We start from the raw sequence: 14,128 nt of genomic DNA on the forward strand, positions 1-14,128 counted from the left end.
GATGGGCAAGGCAGGAAGTTCATAGAGGTAGCTGTGCACTCACACATGGGTAACATGGAAATCTGAAGGCTGATTTAACACATGGGATTCAATAGATGGAATCTTGTCCTTCAAGCTCTGAGACCACATCTTACAAGCATCCAAGCCCCCACCGAAGGGACCAAGCACCAGTTGGCCTACAGGGTCACTTCCTGGTATTAACTCTCCTCTTCCTCCTTCACCCTTCTCCTTTCTCACCTGTTCCCTTACATCACATCACAAATGACCTGATATGGAGTGTTTACATGGAGTCCTGCACTGGAGGAAACTGAGACAAAAGCATCATCTCTACATTTATCATAATGAAAACCCGTGGTTTGCCCAGAAGCAAAACTGCAGTCTCGCAAACCCACATCTTACTATTTCTCTTTGCTTTTTTGCAGGGCTAGGGGGTCAAACTCAGAACCATTCCTATACAACGCAGGTGTTTTACCATTGAGCTGCACCCAACCCAACATCTCATTCATAAATAATAGTCTTCAGTGGCAGGAGAGATGTCTCAGTGGTTAAGATGATGCTGCATAGTCCTGAGGTCATGGGTTCAGACCCTCAGCACCCACATAAAAGCCAGACATGGTAGCATGCACCTACAATCCTCGCACTGGGAAGTGGGCTCACCGGCCAGCAAATCTAGCTGAAATGATGAACTCCAAATTTGAGACCCTACCTCAAAAACTAAGGTAGAAAGTGATGAAGAAAGACATCCAATGCTGAACTCTGGCCTCCAGAGTCATGTGTACATGGGTGAATGCATCTGCACACAGGCATGCATAACACAAACACACACACACACACACACACACACACACACGAACTTCAGAGCATTTTGATGGTGTGTGAACCACAGGATCTCAATGACAAAGGTCACCCATGATTCTCTTACCTACTTCTTCCTTTTGCTTGAGTATTGGTGTCTTTTTTTTTTTTAGGCTACCTTCTCCTATCACTGAACCTGGTATGGACACTTCCAATTCTGCACAGAGTCTTCTAGCTAGAATCAGCTCAAAGATAGTCCACCACTAAAGAAAATGGCTCTAGGCTGTGTTGTGCTGGTTGGTCTGAAGCAACATCTGGGCCAAAGATAACTCCTGTATGGCCCATGCTGATCCATCTGTGGCCAGGCAAGAAGGACTTTACTCAATTAGGGTAATGTCATTAGTTATATCAACACCACGCCAGCTCTCCCCGAGTCTGGACTTGCAAGTATGTTGTAGGCTAGAGATAGCATGGAGCGGATGTGCAGACAGAGACTGACTCACCCTGAGCATTCGGTCATGGGGTGTTCTCTGGGGTAATGTCGTACTCTGAGCAGCTTTGAATTCCTAGCAACTGTTCCCAGAAGCTGTCCCTCCTTTATGGGATAGGCTATATGAATGCCTCTGCATTCTTGTGATGAAGAGCACCTAGAAAGACTACTTCTCTCAAGACCCTGTGTGGCTCCAAGCCAGGCTAAAATGTATCGCTCCAGAAACAAAGACTCAGGAGGTAGCCCCCCCCCACACCTCAGAGGGGTCATGCAAAGACACTGGAGTCAGCCAGGAGGTGGAGGACTTGGGGACAGTGAGGATAGATTTGATGACCCTCAGATGACCCTCTCGTCATGGAAGCAGCTCTGTGGTCTGTGTGCGGGTCCAACCCTGTGATAAGAATTCGGTCTCAAGGAAATGATGGAGGTCTGGTCACATCTGGCAACTCTTCCCGTTTGGAATGTGCATTTCTCAGAGGCTGAGCTTGCGGCAGTCTCATCGGTGACTAACACCCCTGATATAGGGAGTCTACATTCTGAATTGTTTGGGATTGTCTAGATTTCAACTGTGCCATCTCACTGGCCTATCCCAGAAGCTCCAGCTGTTTGATAAATAGCTCTAACGGAGTTTGCCCTAGTGGGCATTACAACAGAATGCACATAGATTCGGAATATTCACACGAGATCTCCACTGGGGGAAGAAAGGTTAACTGTTCCTTAAGATGAAGACATGCTATGTGTAAAGACGTTTAAATGTGACCCCCAACTTCAGAATCATCGTAAATGAATTCAATAGTGTCAAAATCACTCTAGAATTTTGTTTTACTATGAAAACATTATGCAAAGGAGAGGAGACTTGGGGACCCTAAAGGGATAGTCAATAGGAACGCCCTTAGTGGCTTGCAGTTCATAATGACGTGACGGGTATGTCCTAATTCGATGGATATGTATGCAGTAGACTCTTCTATCTTCAAAATTAGAGAGCATTTTTCAATTGGTTGCATTGTGTATTTTAATCAAAAGTTTTCTCTTTCATAGTGACACATGTATTGACGGTGTATTTTTAGATTAATGGCACCTTAGATTAAAAAAATATAAAGTAACAGTGAAATACCATTCAACGGTGCAGATTTGATAATACATTTTCCATGTTCATGTACTCACGTGTGTGGGAGCATGCATGTATACACATGTATGCATGGGACTATGTGTGGGAATGGCTGAAGTTGAAGTTGGGTGTGTTCCTCCATCGCTCTCCACTTTATTTATTGAGACAAAGCCTCTCATTGAATATAGAATTTGCTGATTCTGGCTAGTCAGCTTGCCTCAGGAATCACTTGTCTCTGCTACCCAAGTGCTGGGATTAAAAGCAGCTATCACACCCATCTGGTTTTTATGTCCACTCTGCATCCAAACTCCAGATTTTGTGTGAGCACAGCCAAAATTTTATACACTGAGCTGTCTGCCCTGCCCAGCTAACACTTCTTATAGTGGATAAACACAAGTTGGTGATTAAATTTCTATTAAATTGAAGACATTCATTATTTGTTTATTTTTCTGTTTTTATTTTTTGAGGCAGTGTCTCACCATGTAGCCTTGGCTTGTCTGGAACTCACTCCATATGTAGCCCAGGCTAGCCTTGAACTCATGGAAATCTATCCACCTGCCTCTGCCTTGTGGGATTAAAGGGGTGTTCAACCATACCCAGCTAAAGAAATTGATTTTTTTTGAAGAAATTGATTTTAAATATGTTTTTAACAATAAAGTTGGCAAGAAATTGCCCTTTATTCTAGAAGACCCAGTTGCGCCCTCAAATATTTAGACTGCACTTCTATTTTGCACTCATCTCAAACAAACCTAATCTTTTGAACAAATATTAATAATGAGAAAAGCAACTGTTAGGTAGGAGCTGCAGTTCCATGGCCAAGCACTTGCCTAGCAAGTGGGAGGCCCTGGGCCCATCCATTCTCCAATATCACAAACACAAACAGAAACAAAGCAAAGCCAATACTGCAGAAGTTTACAGTATCAGATGAAATATACTAGAAAAAAAAGAGTCAACTTTCTCAAAGCAAGGCATGTTACGAGGTAAAACTGGAAGAGTGGCCTAAGGACAGATAATCATGGTGGTGTGGAACTAAGAATCTCTCAGATGACGACTCTGGCGGGTTCAGTGTCTGGTGAGGGACATGGCTCATGAATGAGTTCCTCCGGGTGTCTTCATCAGCCAATGTAATGGAAAACAGAGGAGCTGACTGAGTGTCCTTCCAAAGCCAAAGACAAGTGAATTGGCCTCCTCGGCCTCTTTGATAAGGCTCAGTCCACTCATGACATGGGGACACTCATCTCCTGAAGGCACCCCTTCTCCATACCGCCACAATGGGGATCAAGTTCCAACAGGAATTGGGAGGAGATGCTGCCAGATTGTTACAAGGGTTGAGTCACAGACTGTGCGATACATATTCTGGGCAGGGCCCCTTTACCTGGTCCTTTGATTTGTAAACATTCCACTCTGGGGGCTGTCGTCTCAATTTTTGGATGGTGGCCTTTGAAAGATAAGTTTCCGTTCTGGGGCTCCATGGTAGAGTGTTTTCCTGATACAGTCAAGGAATGGAGTGGGCCTTTTTCATCAAATGCAGTTTATTTTTTTTTCTTCTGCCCTTTGTGTTTTTAGAACTGAGGCAAAGCCACAAGAAGTACTTGCATGTTTTCTTCTAGTATCCTATAGCTGTACCTCTGGTAGATTTTTTAGTTCATTTACATATCCATGTGAGGTATAGATTCAATCTTTTCACAGGGATTATACCTATCCTTTATATTTTCTGAAAAAATAAAAAACAAATGATTCTTTGCCTATTAATGATGGATGCCTACATGGACATCCTCATTAAAAAGTAGTTGAGAGGGTATATTGATGGACTTCCAATTTACCATACACGTATGTATCTATTCTCTGGCCAGTATCACACTGTCTTGGGAACCACGGTTTTACACTTAGTTTTTAGTGTATTATATACGTGTGTGTGTGTGTGTGTGTGTGTGTATGGAGGCCAGGAGTCAATATTGAGCATCTTCCTCTGTAATTTTCTACCATATATTTGAGTCAGGGTCTCTCACAGAAATCTGAATTCACAATTGACTAGCTAGCTTGTCAGCCATCCCTGAGAATCTCCCTGTCTGTGCTTTTATCCCTGGGTTACCGGCACATGCAGGGTGCTCATCACACGGGCACTGGATACCCGGGCTTGGGTCCTCATTCCACACATCAAACACTGGGCCATCTCCACAGCCCTCATACTTGCCTTTGGGATTGGAAGTGTAAGCTCTACGAGCCTGTTCTTTGCAGGGTTGTGTGACTGCTATGCACCTCTGCTGCTAGCCTTCACAAGGCAGTCTCCAAACTTGGAGAGGAAAAGACAGATGAGACTATGTTCAGAAGAGGAACAGATAATTGTTGCTCCAGAAATCAAACATGAGTATGTTCCATGACACCAGAATTTTGAATTGAGAAACCTCATTTTTGCTGTAGAATATAAACATTCTCTATCAAAAGTATTTGCAAAACCACCATAATATGAAACTTTAACTTTTCAAATAAATTATATAGAGATGACTTTAATTACAGAGACCTTGGGAGACTTGAAGCATGCTATTATTCACTAATTTTTTTTTTATTCCTGGGGGGGAATCCCTGGATGGATGATATGGAAGTAATTGGTTTGCATTTTGTTTTGTTTTTGGATACCTTTAACTACTTTGTTACAGAACTCTGCATGCAAAAGACCTTGTATTCTTAGTATAGTGTGAGCTTGATAGACAACTGTGGCAAGACAAAGACATCCCTAAGTCAGGATACTGGTAGTCCTAAATTTAGGAGTGCCAGGTCAGTAGATGTATAGTGGTGATGACTGGGGAGAGAGTGGAAGAAGCCCCTGGTAACCTTTGAAATGGGGGGGTCACTTGGTTTTTCTGACAATTCCTTGAAAACGTGCCCAAACAAGTAGGGGAGAAATGGCACTGAATCAACTGTAAGGCCTGACTACCTGGTGGGAAGGAAGCAAGTGGGCTTTGGAACGGAACGGCCACGGATTGCAAAAGTAGGCTTCTTGGTGCCTTTGTGAGCTTCAGAAAGACATTAGACATTCGGTTTCATTATCTCCAGAAACTGGCAGATAGATCTTAGAGGGTCCCTCTGAAGATTAAATGGTTACAAAGTGAGGCACAAGGATGCATATGAGAAAGCTCTGAAAAACTCTTCCCACTGGTTGGGCCCAGAATCAGTCTCAGGGGCCGCTTTCTCCAATATGTACATGTGGACAAATGTTGAGAAAGATCACAGAAGTGTCTTGTAATTGGATTATTAGGATGCATCGGATACCTCCTTATATGGCTTCTTATTGCTTTTTTATAAGGAATATACACCCAGTGAGAGTCATTAGACATGCCAGTTATTTTATCTGTCAGAAAAGCGTCTATAAATAAACTAACCACTGAAAAGAAAAGCCCAACTGTTTCATCAGCTCAATTGTTCTAATTCCTGGTAGAAAAATCACATCTCTCCAACCATGCAAGAATCTACAAACACCGTGCATCACACTTCATGTTCTCATGGGGAAATGGGACAAGCAGAAGGCAGCACGAAAATCATGAGCAAAATGATGCATCCTTGCTGACCCTGAGGACAAGGATGTGGCCTTTGTGTGAGAAAGCAAGCAAGCGTATGGCAGACCGCTAAATGCTCTCAGTTTAAAATTATAATTCATTTGGCACAAAGAAATCTGTATTTTGTTCACTGTCACTTCCTGGATGGTATAAGAGCACCTGGCACACAGCAAGCGCTCAATAAGTGTTTGTGGCACACAACAAGTGCTCAATAAGTGTTTGCTAAGCGAATGCACGTATGAGTGAGTCACTGCAAGTATCTGGTCCGGGAGTTTTCAGATATTGGTTTTTAGGTGTGACCTGTTTCTTCAGAGAACGCCTAACAAAGCGCGAGAACAGGAGCTGCTTCTCCACTCCAGGTCAAGGCCCATTTTAGTGATGGTCAGGAAGGTCCAGAGAGGAACAGGCTTTGACCAATGATCCACAGCATCAGGGCTGACCTTGGGACTCCCCGTGCCAGTGGGAAACGGCACATTCCCCAGAATGATTGCATCATCAGGAGGACATATGGACCTGAGGGTCACCCATGCGTCTACCTGAGTGTAGAGCAGGCAACTGTATGGTATAATAAAGAGCATCAAGAGGTGTCACTCCGAGACTCTCTAACAGCCTGACTAGGTGTGTTGGATGTACGGTCACAACTTTGCAGCTGTTCATGCATCCTTCAATAGAAGAGGCTTTCAGGGACACTAGGCTTTCATCACACTCTCCTACTTCCTGGGTCACGTCCTGCTGTTCTTCCGTCCCAGCCCTTCCCTTCTTCCTCCTGCTCAGTGACAGATCACCTCTCATAAACCCTAGGAGATATTTGCCTTTGAGATAGGTACCGATAAACTCCCTCTGCAACCTCTATAACATCGCCAATGACATCTTCTCTTCTTGATTCCAAGGGAGACAGATCCTCTCGCAGTTGGGAATTACATAGACCCGAGATGATGTATGAGTCCCAGCCACCAAAAGCAGGTCTCGCTCGGTCACTACTTAAAACAGATTTTAGTGAACACACAATCGTCCTGATACCCTAAGCCAAAATGACTTGGGAGGGAGGCTCACTGGCTGATGCTCTGGCTGCATTCCCCGAGGCAGTCTAAAGAGGGAGCTGTTTCCTTGGAATGCTGGCACGAAGTGGGGGCTGCCGCTACAATGGGGTTTGTAAGGACCACAGCAGCCAGCTCTTGTGACAGACCATAAATAAGCGTCAAAGAAACCTCTCCTGGGTTCTCTATATAGGAGTTGGATAAGCATCAGGAAAGGCAGACTCCTGTTCCAGCTGCCTAAGCTACCAACTAGGAGTGCTTTAGGTAAATTGTTAGCACTAAGGCTCGGTGTCCACACCCGGAAGACGGGGACCTGGGAGTAATCTACCTGCATCAGTCGTACCCAAATGGGGGCTGCTCCTGCTTGCAACGACGGTAGCAGATAGTCCTAGAAAATGTTAAAGATCAGTTCGGAGCCTTTGCTTCGTGGCAGCAGGTTTCTTCACTCTCTAAATCTAGAGTTTTGTTTACAAGCCAGGGAAAGAAGAGCATCACACTTGCAGGGATTTTTGTAAAAGAAGAAGAGGAGGAGGGGGAGAAGAGGAGATGAAAAAATGCACGCAATGAGTTCCACAGGGGCCAATACACTGTAAACACTTAGTATTGGATAGTGTACACATGTGCACACACACAGAGCTACTGAAGCAAGAATATTCTCAACGGTGACAACTTGCACAACAGTAAGATGCATCGTCTACTTCCTCTCAGTTGATTCTCCGCACATAAGTGAAGCGATATCCCAGGGAAAGGGGGCTGTGTTTGCAATCCATAGAATGTCCAGGTGTACCTCCAGCTCATCAGGGAGGAAAGGTACTCGGGCCATGTGGGTATGACGTTGACAGTCCAGTTTACACATCTGAAGGGAGTTACTACTGAGATATCTCCTCTGCTACGGTGGTAATCAACCTTCCTGATGCTGTGACCCTTTAATACAGTTCCTCATATTGTGCTGACCACCAACCGTAACATTATTTTCATTGCTACTTCGTAACTGTCATTTTGCAATTTTTATGAATCATAATATGAATATCTGTTTTTTCTGATGGTCTTAGGTGACCCCTGTGAAAGGGGGGTGGGCACAACTCACAGGTTGAGAACCATTGCTCTATCAGCATTGGTCCTTCCTCCAACCCGACTGACCATCAGCTCTGTATGCAACACATTACCGTAGAGCACCAATCTAGCACCACACAATTTCAGTCTATAGAGACAGGGGAGTGAGGAAGGCTCAGTCCTAGCTCTCACGGGATCATGCACAGAACAATCAAAGATTGAGAGCCAAATGAATCCAGAACTGGAGTGCAGAGAAGTGGTGAGCGAGCATGCCATGTTCTGAGGATACACAGAAGGGGGCCTCTAGCCTGGGACATAAGGAGCGAGTATCCCACACCTTCCTAGGAGTTGAATTTTTAACAGAAAATGTAAATTTGCCATTTGAAGTCGAGAGGGAGGATGTGTAAGGCCTGAGTTTCCCTGTCCCTCATCATAAAAGGAGGATGTGACTGAGACAGATCCATCTAGAGGGAGGGAAGTGTGGAGGGCTAGGCAAGAGACCTCCCGGCACTGGATCCTGTTTGTGGACCCCCTCATTTGCACGTGGGCATGAAGGGGTGTGGTGTTTAGGGAACTAGTGTGTGTAGGAGTGGGTGGAAGTCACAAGATGAAACTAGGTTGGGATATGGCCGCGGGTACTTAGCGAATTGGAGCTGAACAGAGAAGGGGTTGAAGGCATGGGTGTTCAGCAATAGACAGCAAGCAGGAAGGGTCGGGTCGCATTGAGCACAAGGTCAGATAGGTGAATTAGGAGAGAGCTGAGGAGGTAGCTCTGTGGTGGAGTTGCTTGCCTTGCATGCATGAGGCTCTGCCTTAATCCTACTACCAATCCCCACAGGCAACCACTCCCACAAAGATGATGATGGTACTCAGGACGAAGAAGTGATGGAATTTGATGACTTGATGAACAATAGGGGAAAGTTAAAACAAGCAAGCAAACTCTCCAGACACTAATGGGCCCCTGGGACTGTCCCATAGCTCCTGCACCGAATATTTAATAGACACCATCTTTATACACACAGATTCTATGATTCCCCGGTTTTCACAGAGAGAAACTTATTCCCACATCCTGGAACAGGAAAGTGTTAGCTTCACACGCCCTCCATCTTTGCTTCTGGTGTGTGGTAGTTCTGCTGTCATCTGGGGAAGGAAGAAAGATGGCTCTGGGAATGACCATATGACAACTGAAGCCCTCAAAAGGGAGGGCCATCAGTGCTGGGACGAGGCAAGTTTATGTTTCTACCAAGGGAACATAAACTAGCAATCCTGTAGAATCCTTACAGAGGAGTTCATTCTTTCCCCGGGGGTTTCTGCTCTTTGTAATGTACACTAAGAAAATAGTCAGACACAAGAACGAACCTGAGTGTTTTTTCAAAGATATCCATTGTAAGATTGTTTATAACCTTGAGAATATGGAAGTGATCATGGCATACAGGAGTAGTCCGTGGCCTGAGATGGCTCAATGGAATTCCACTCTGTAGCAGAGGACCTTCCATGGAGACGGGGAATGAGACAGAGATTCCCCCAAGGACCTAGTGAGACTCTTGAAACAACCTGTTACCAACTGGAAAGAGGGGCTCATGGCAGCCATATATATCAGGACAGTCACCCCCTCATGCCTCCTGGACATTGCTATCTGAGTATGCCAAGCTCTATGATGTAAACATCTGCCTGGAGTCCCCATCTTATAGTCCTGCATTCCCAAATATCCCCATGTCTGAAAATACAATGGCATGCAGACTCATTGTGCAAAAAACTGGAGGATTAGGCCAAAACCAAACTTCCGATCATTTCTTTGTGGCTCCTTTATTTATCGAGTACTTGCTATCTTCCATGCTCTATGCTAAGCCACAAAGAGAGACTGAGAAGGAAGCAATCCCTGCACACAGTAGACACTGATCATACTAACGCTTCTCTTCTGTGTTGCTAAGCAAACACTGGCTATCTTTGGCATTTCGGTGTATCCAACTGAACAGTGTATCTTACCTCCTCTTTCTGTATATTGTGATATTCAGATAATCCTATTCTGACCAGTGAAAAGAGAAGAAGAGTCACTATAAGAGGAGCAGGCATGGGTATTGACACCTTATCATGTATTGGATCAACCTTTTTTGCCCACCTGGACATGGTAAAGGTCAGGGCATTTGAAGACCATTAGGTGACAATCATAAGGAAAGCAGCCACAGAATAAAGATAGCTGAGCAGAAATGTGGAAGGAAACTGTGCCCCTCTAGATACAAACTTGGATGTGCTGTGCCTAGCTTTAATCCCAGCACTCCAGAGGCAGAGGTAGGTGGATCTCTGTGAGTTTGAGGTCAACCTGGTCTAAGTAGTGAGTTCCAGGCCAGCCAGGGATATCAAACAAACTAATAAAACCCCAAAGATATCATGAAGTTGTCATAGCAACTTCAGCTATCCATAAAGCGTATTTTAAAAACTAGATAGCACCAGGTTTCCCAGGTATTACTTAGCTGGACTTTGGGTTACTTGTAGCTGAATGCAGTCTTAGCAATTTCTCAATCCATATTTCTAACGAGCTATGGGATCCAATACAATAAGCAGCTGTGTGATCACAACACACAGGGCACAGGGTACAGAGGAGTCAGCTGTTCTTTGATGGGGGAGGGCTCTTCTGGGCAGGGACATTGGGCTGAAAAGGCTTTGTCACAGGTAGGAATGCTTGAGTTGGGTCTAGGAGGGGTCTCTGGCCAACCGTACAGGGAGAGGTATGGATGGCAAGATGATGGGACACACGCACAAAGGGAAGAGAAGAGAAGCAGCACACCAAATGGAAGAGGCTATGATGATGTCATTTGACTGGGGGAGGGGATGCATGAGGGACAAGGTGGAGGACAATGTGAGTGATAGAGCCGGGCAGTGAAAAAGTCTCGAGGGACTTTGGGCAACTCCCTAGACCAGTCTCTTCTCTTAGCTGAGCTGTAAGGAGAAGGGCTTCAATGAGAGAAGAAGGTGACTGTGTGTGAGGGGCTGCCCTGCAAGGGTGCCTCGAGGGACCCTCTGGAGGCTGCACTCTTTTGCAGAACGTGGAAGTTTCCATGGGAAGTGCCAATCTCACCCAGCCCACTTGGTTTCACACTGCATACTGTACTCAGGACAGCACTGGCATTTCAGTTTGAACACTAAGCGGTGACTCAGAACCAACAGAAGTGTGGACCACTGTTTACTAAGAAGGCAGCCTCTGGTGTGACAAATTAGAGTGGGCTGTTGGATTGTGCAGTACTCATGAGCCAAACAGCTTGGAAATAGCACATACCACTGCTCTGGACAGTTGATTCATTTCTTGTTCTCTCTTCCCAGGCAGGGCATCATATGCCAGCCTAGGCAGAGCCACAGCCTGACAGGGTCATGGACAGTATTTTCTTTCTTGATCGTGAGCATCCTTTGCTTCGTATGACTCTGCCGTTGACTGTGACGGTTCAGTGAGGGTGTTCGAGCATTCAGTTTAATTAACCTCGTGGATCCAAAACCCCATACACACAGTGAAAATTGTAAAGTTCAAAGGTCACAATTGGATTTCCAGATCGCCAGAGTATAGCATGAATAATAGAAACCCAGAGATAGATATTGGGGTTCAAGCTGAAGATCAGAGAAGCAAAGCAGCCAGCCAAGGCTGAAATGGAGATCCTGTCTTCCCTGTGACTGGTAACTGAATCTCACATGAGACCCTTTGCTTCTTCCTTCTATACCTCTCTAGTGTTGGGATTAAAGGTGTGAGCTCTGTTATTCTTTTGGGCTGATTCAGTCTTGTGTAGCCCTGGGTGGCCTAGAACTCACAGAGATCTGCCTATGTCTCCTGGGTCCTGGGATTACAGGTGTGTGCCACCACTGCCCAGCTCCTGTGGCTAACTAGTGTGGCTGGCTTTGCATTCTGATCCCCAGGCAAGCTTTATTCAATGACAAACAATACATCACCACACCAGAGGGTCCCAATAATGTTTTCTTTAGGGTGCTGAAAACAAATCAGCAAATATATTCAAATCTACTAGGTACAAGGAAGCAGAGGGCTTTACACTGCATGGGTCCAGGGGATGAAGAGTTGACTCAGGTCTTGAGGTTAACTTCAGAGACAACCCAGACTTACTATAGCCCAGAGACAGCAGAGCAATTCAGTATAAAGATCATCCACCATAGTGCTTGTCTCTCACAGAGACCTCGAAACTCGGGGATAGCGTAAGTATAAAACAGTGAACTGAACTGAACAGTAGGTAGCCAACAAATGATGGCCTTCTTATGATGAATCCAGTGATGCCGTTGTGAAATGGACTCTGAGTGACAGGGAAAGAGACATCTGAAGCCATGCTTTGAAGTGTTGGGGACTTCCCTGCCTACACCTTGTTCCCATGGTTCTCAGACCTGTGAAGAACAGCCAAGTCTGCAGATAAAAAAACTGAGGATGGAGTGAAGTCCAGAAGCTTGGGAACATTTAGGTAAAGGTGTGTTTCTGCACTGAGGCTGCTTCCTGCCAGGAGACAAAGGGCTTCGCCTCAGAAGAGGGAAGGGTTGTGCACCTGGAACTGATTGGGAAGGCTTAGAGAAGGCTGTGGTGTGTCATGAGAACCCATCATCCTCTCTACCAAGAGTTATTAAGCAGTTAGTAGTTACAAAGGATTCTTTCCGTCCTCCCTTCCTGATTCCCTTCCTCCCTTCTGTTTTCCCACCCTTCCTCCCCCCCTTCTTCCCATGGTTCCTCGCTTCCCACCTCTCTTCTTCCCATCCTTCCTCCCACCTGTCTTCCATTCTTCCTTCCTTCCTTCCTCCCTTCCTGTTTGGGAAAGAAACAGGAAAAGAAAGCCCAAGTGAAGGTATTCAGAACACACTATAAGAGGAGGGAAAGCTTTTTAGCCAGTCCTTCACAATTTCTGACTGCTGTGTAATATGACCTTTGTCTAACATTCCCCAAAGGACTGTCAGTAAATACTACACTATTGCTAATGTGTATGGGCAGGGGAACCTTGGAGAAGATGGAATAGCCTATAAAAGGGTCCTGACTATAGATTGTAGGCTGACACAGGCAACACACACACACACACACACACACACACACACACACACACACTCTCAGGCCTGCCAGTGGTTCTTGACCAGTGTTTGCAGAGGAGACTCAATGGCTCAGCCTCATCCTCTATCTCTGCAAGGTTCTTATCCAGTGATATTGGACCAGTATGGTGTTGTCCTTGTTTTAAGGCTCCTTTTACTACCTCAAGTCATTAGATGCAGGCTGCATTGGTGCATTTGTCTCAGGTACCCAGTGTTGCCCAACTGGACCTCAAGCTAGAATGGATGGTCCTCTAAAAACATATCAAGAGAGGCAGGGGTGTGTTATTCAAGCTAGAAGTGGTTGCTGTCTGTAAGATGACACTCCGTGTCCCCTTCCTGGCTTGTCACTCCACAATGGCTGATGAGGTTACAGCTTCCTCTTTTTGCAAAAAGAGTCCCTTCCTAATTGAGGTCCAATCATAACACGAATCCTCATCGTTTATCGATGTATCTCTCCCTTCTCGATACACTGCAATGCACGTATGTCCCCACAGGGAGTAGCTAGATGTAACTGCTCCAGACTCACTGAACATGGGGAGATTACCAATCCCCCCTCAAACGTTTCTGTGTACACTAAGAGAGAACCAAATGGTTGCTGAATGTTCTCAGCCAAGATATAAGACTGAGTTTGATGATAAGAGCAGCAAATGTTAAATTAATAATCTGGATACATGCACACACACATGCACACACACACACACACACACACACACACACACACACACACTTCATAAGTAACAATAGTTTCCTTCTGTCCCACGAGTGAGACGCTATGGAGTGAGTGACTTTCCCAGACCATGAGTCCCTGAACAGAGGCCCAGGCCCAGTCACACCCAGCCTCCCTGGGAAGCCTTTCCAATCTCAAGCTCTGAGCTCTTCAATATGACATAACCTTGCAATGGGATTTAGGGGGAAAAAAAAACCCTCAAGGGAAGTCACTTGGCTTTTTGAGCATAGCTAAATAAAGTCTGTGCTGGAAAACATGAAGTGTCATCCTGGAAAGACAATGGGTTTCTCCTTTCTGAGCTCACAC

The sequence above is a fragment of the Cricetulus griseus genome (genome assembly GCF_003668045.3).
Source record: "Cricetulus griseus strain 17A/GY chromosome 1 unlocalized genomic scaffold, alternate assembly CriGri-PICRH-1.0 chr1_0, whole genome shotgun sequence".
Taxonomy (NCBI): Eukaryota; Metazoa; Chordata; class Mammalia; order Rodentia; family Cricetidae; genus Cricetulus; species Cricetulus griseus.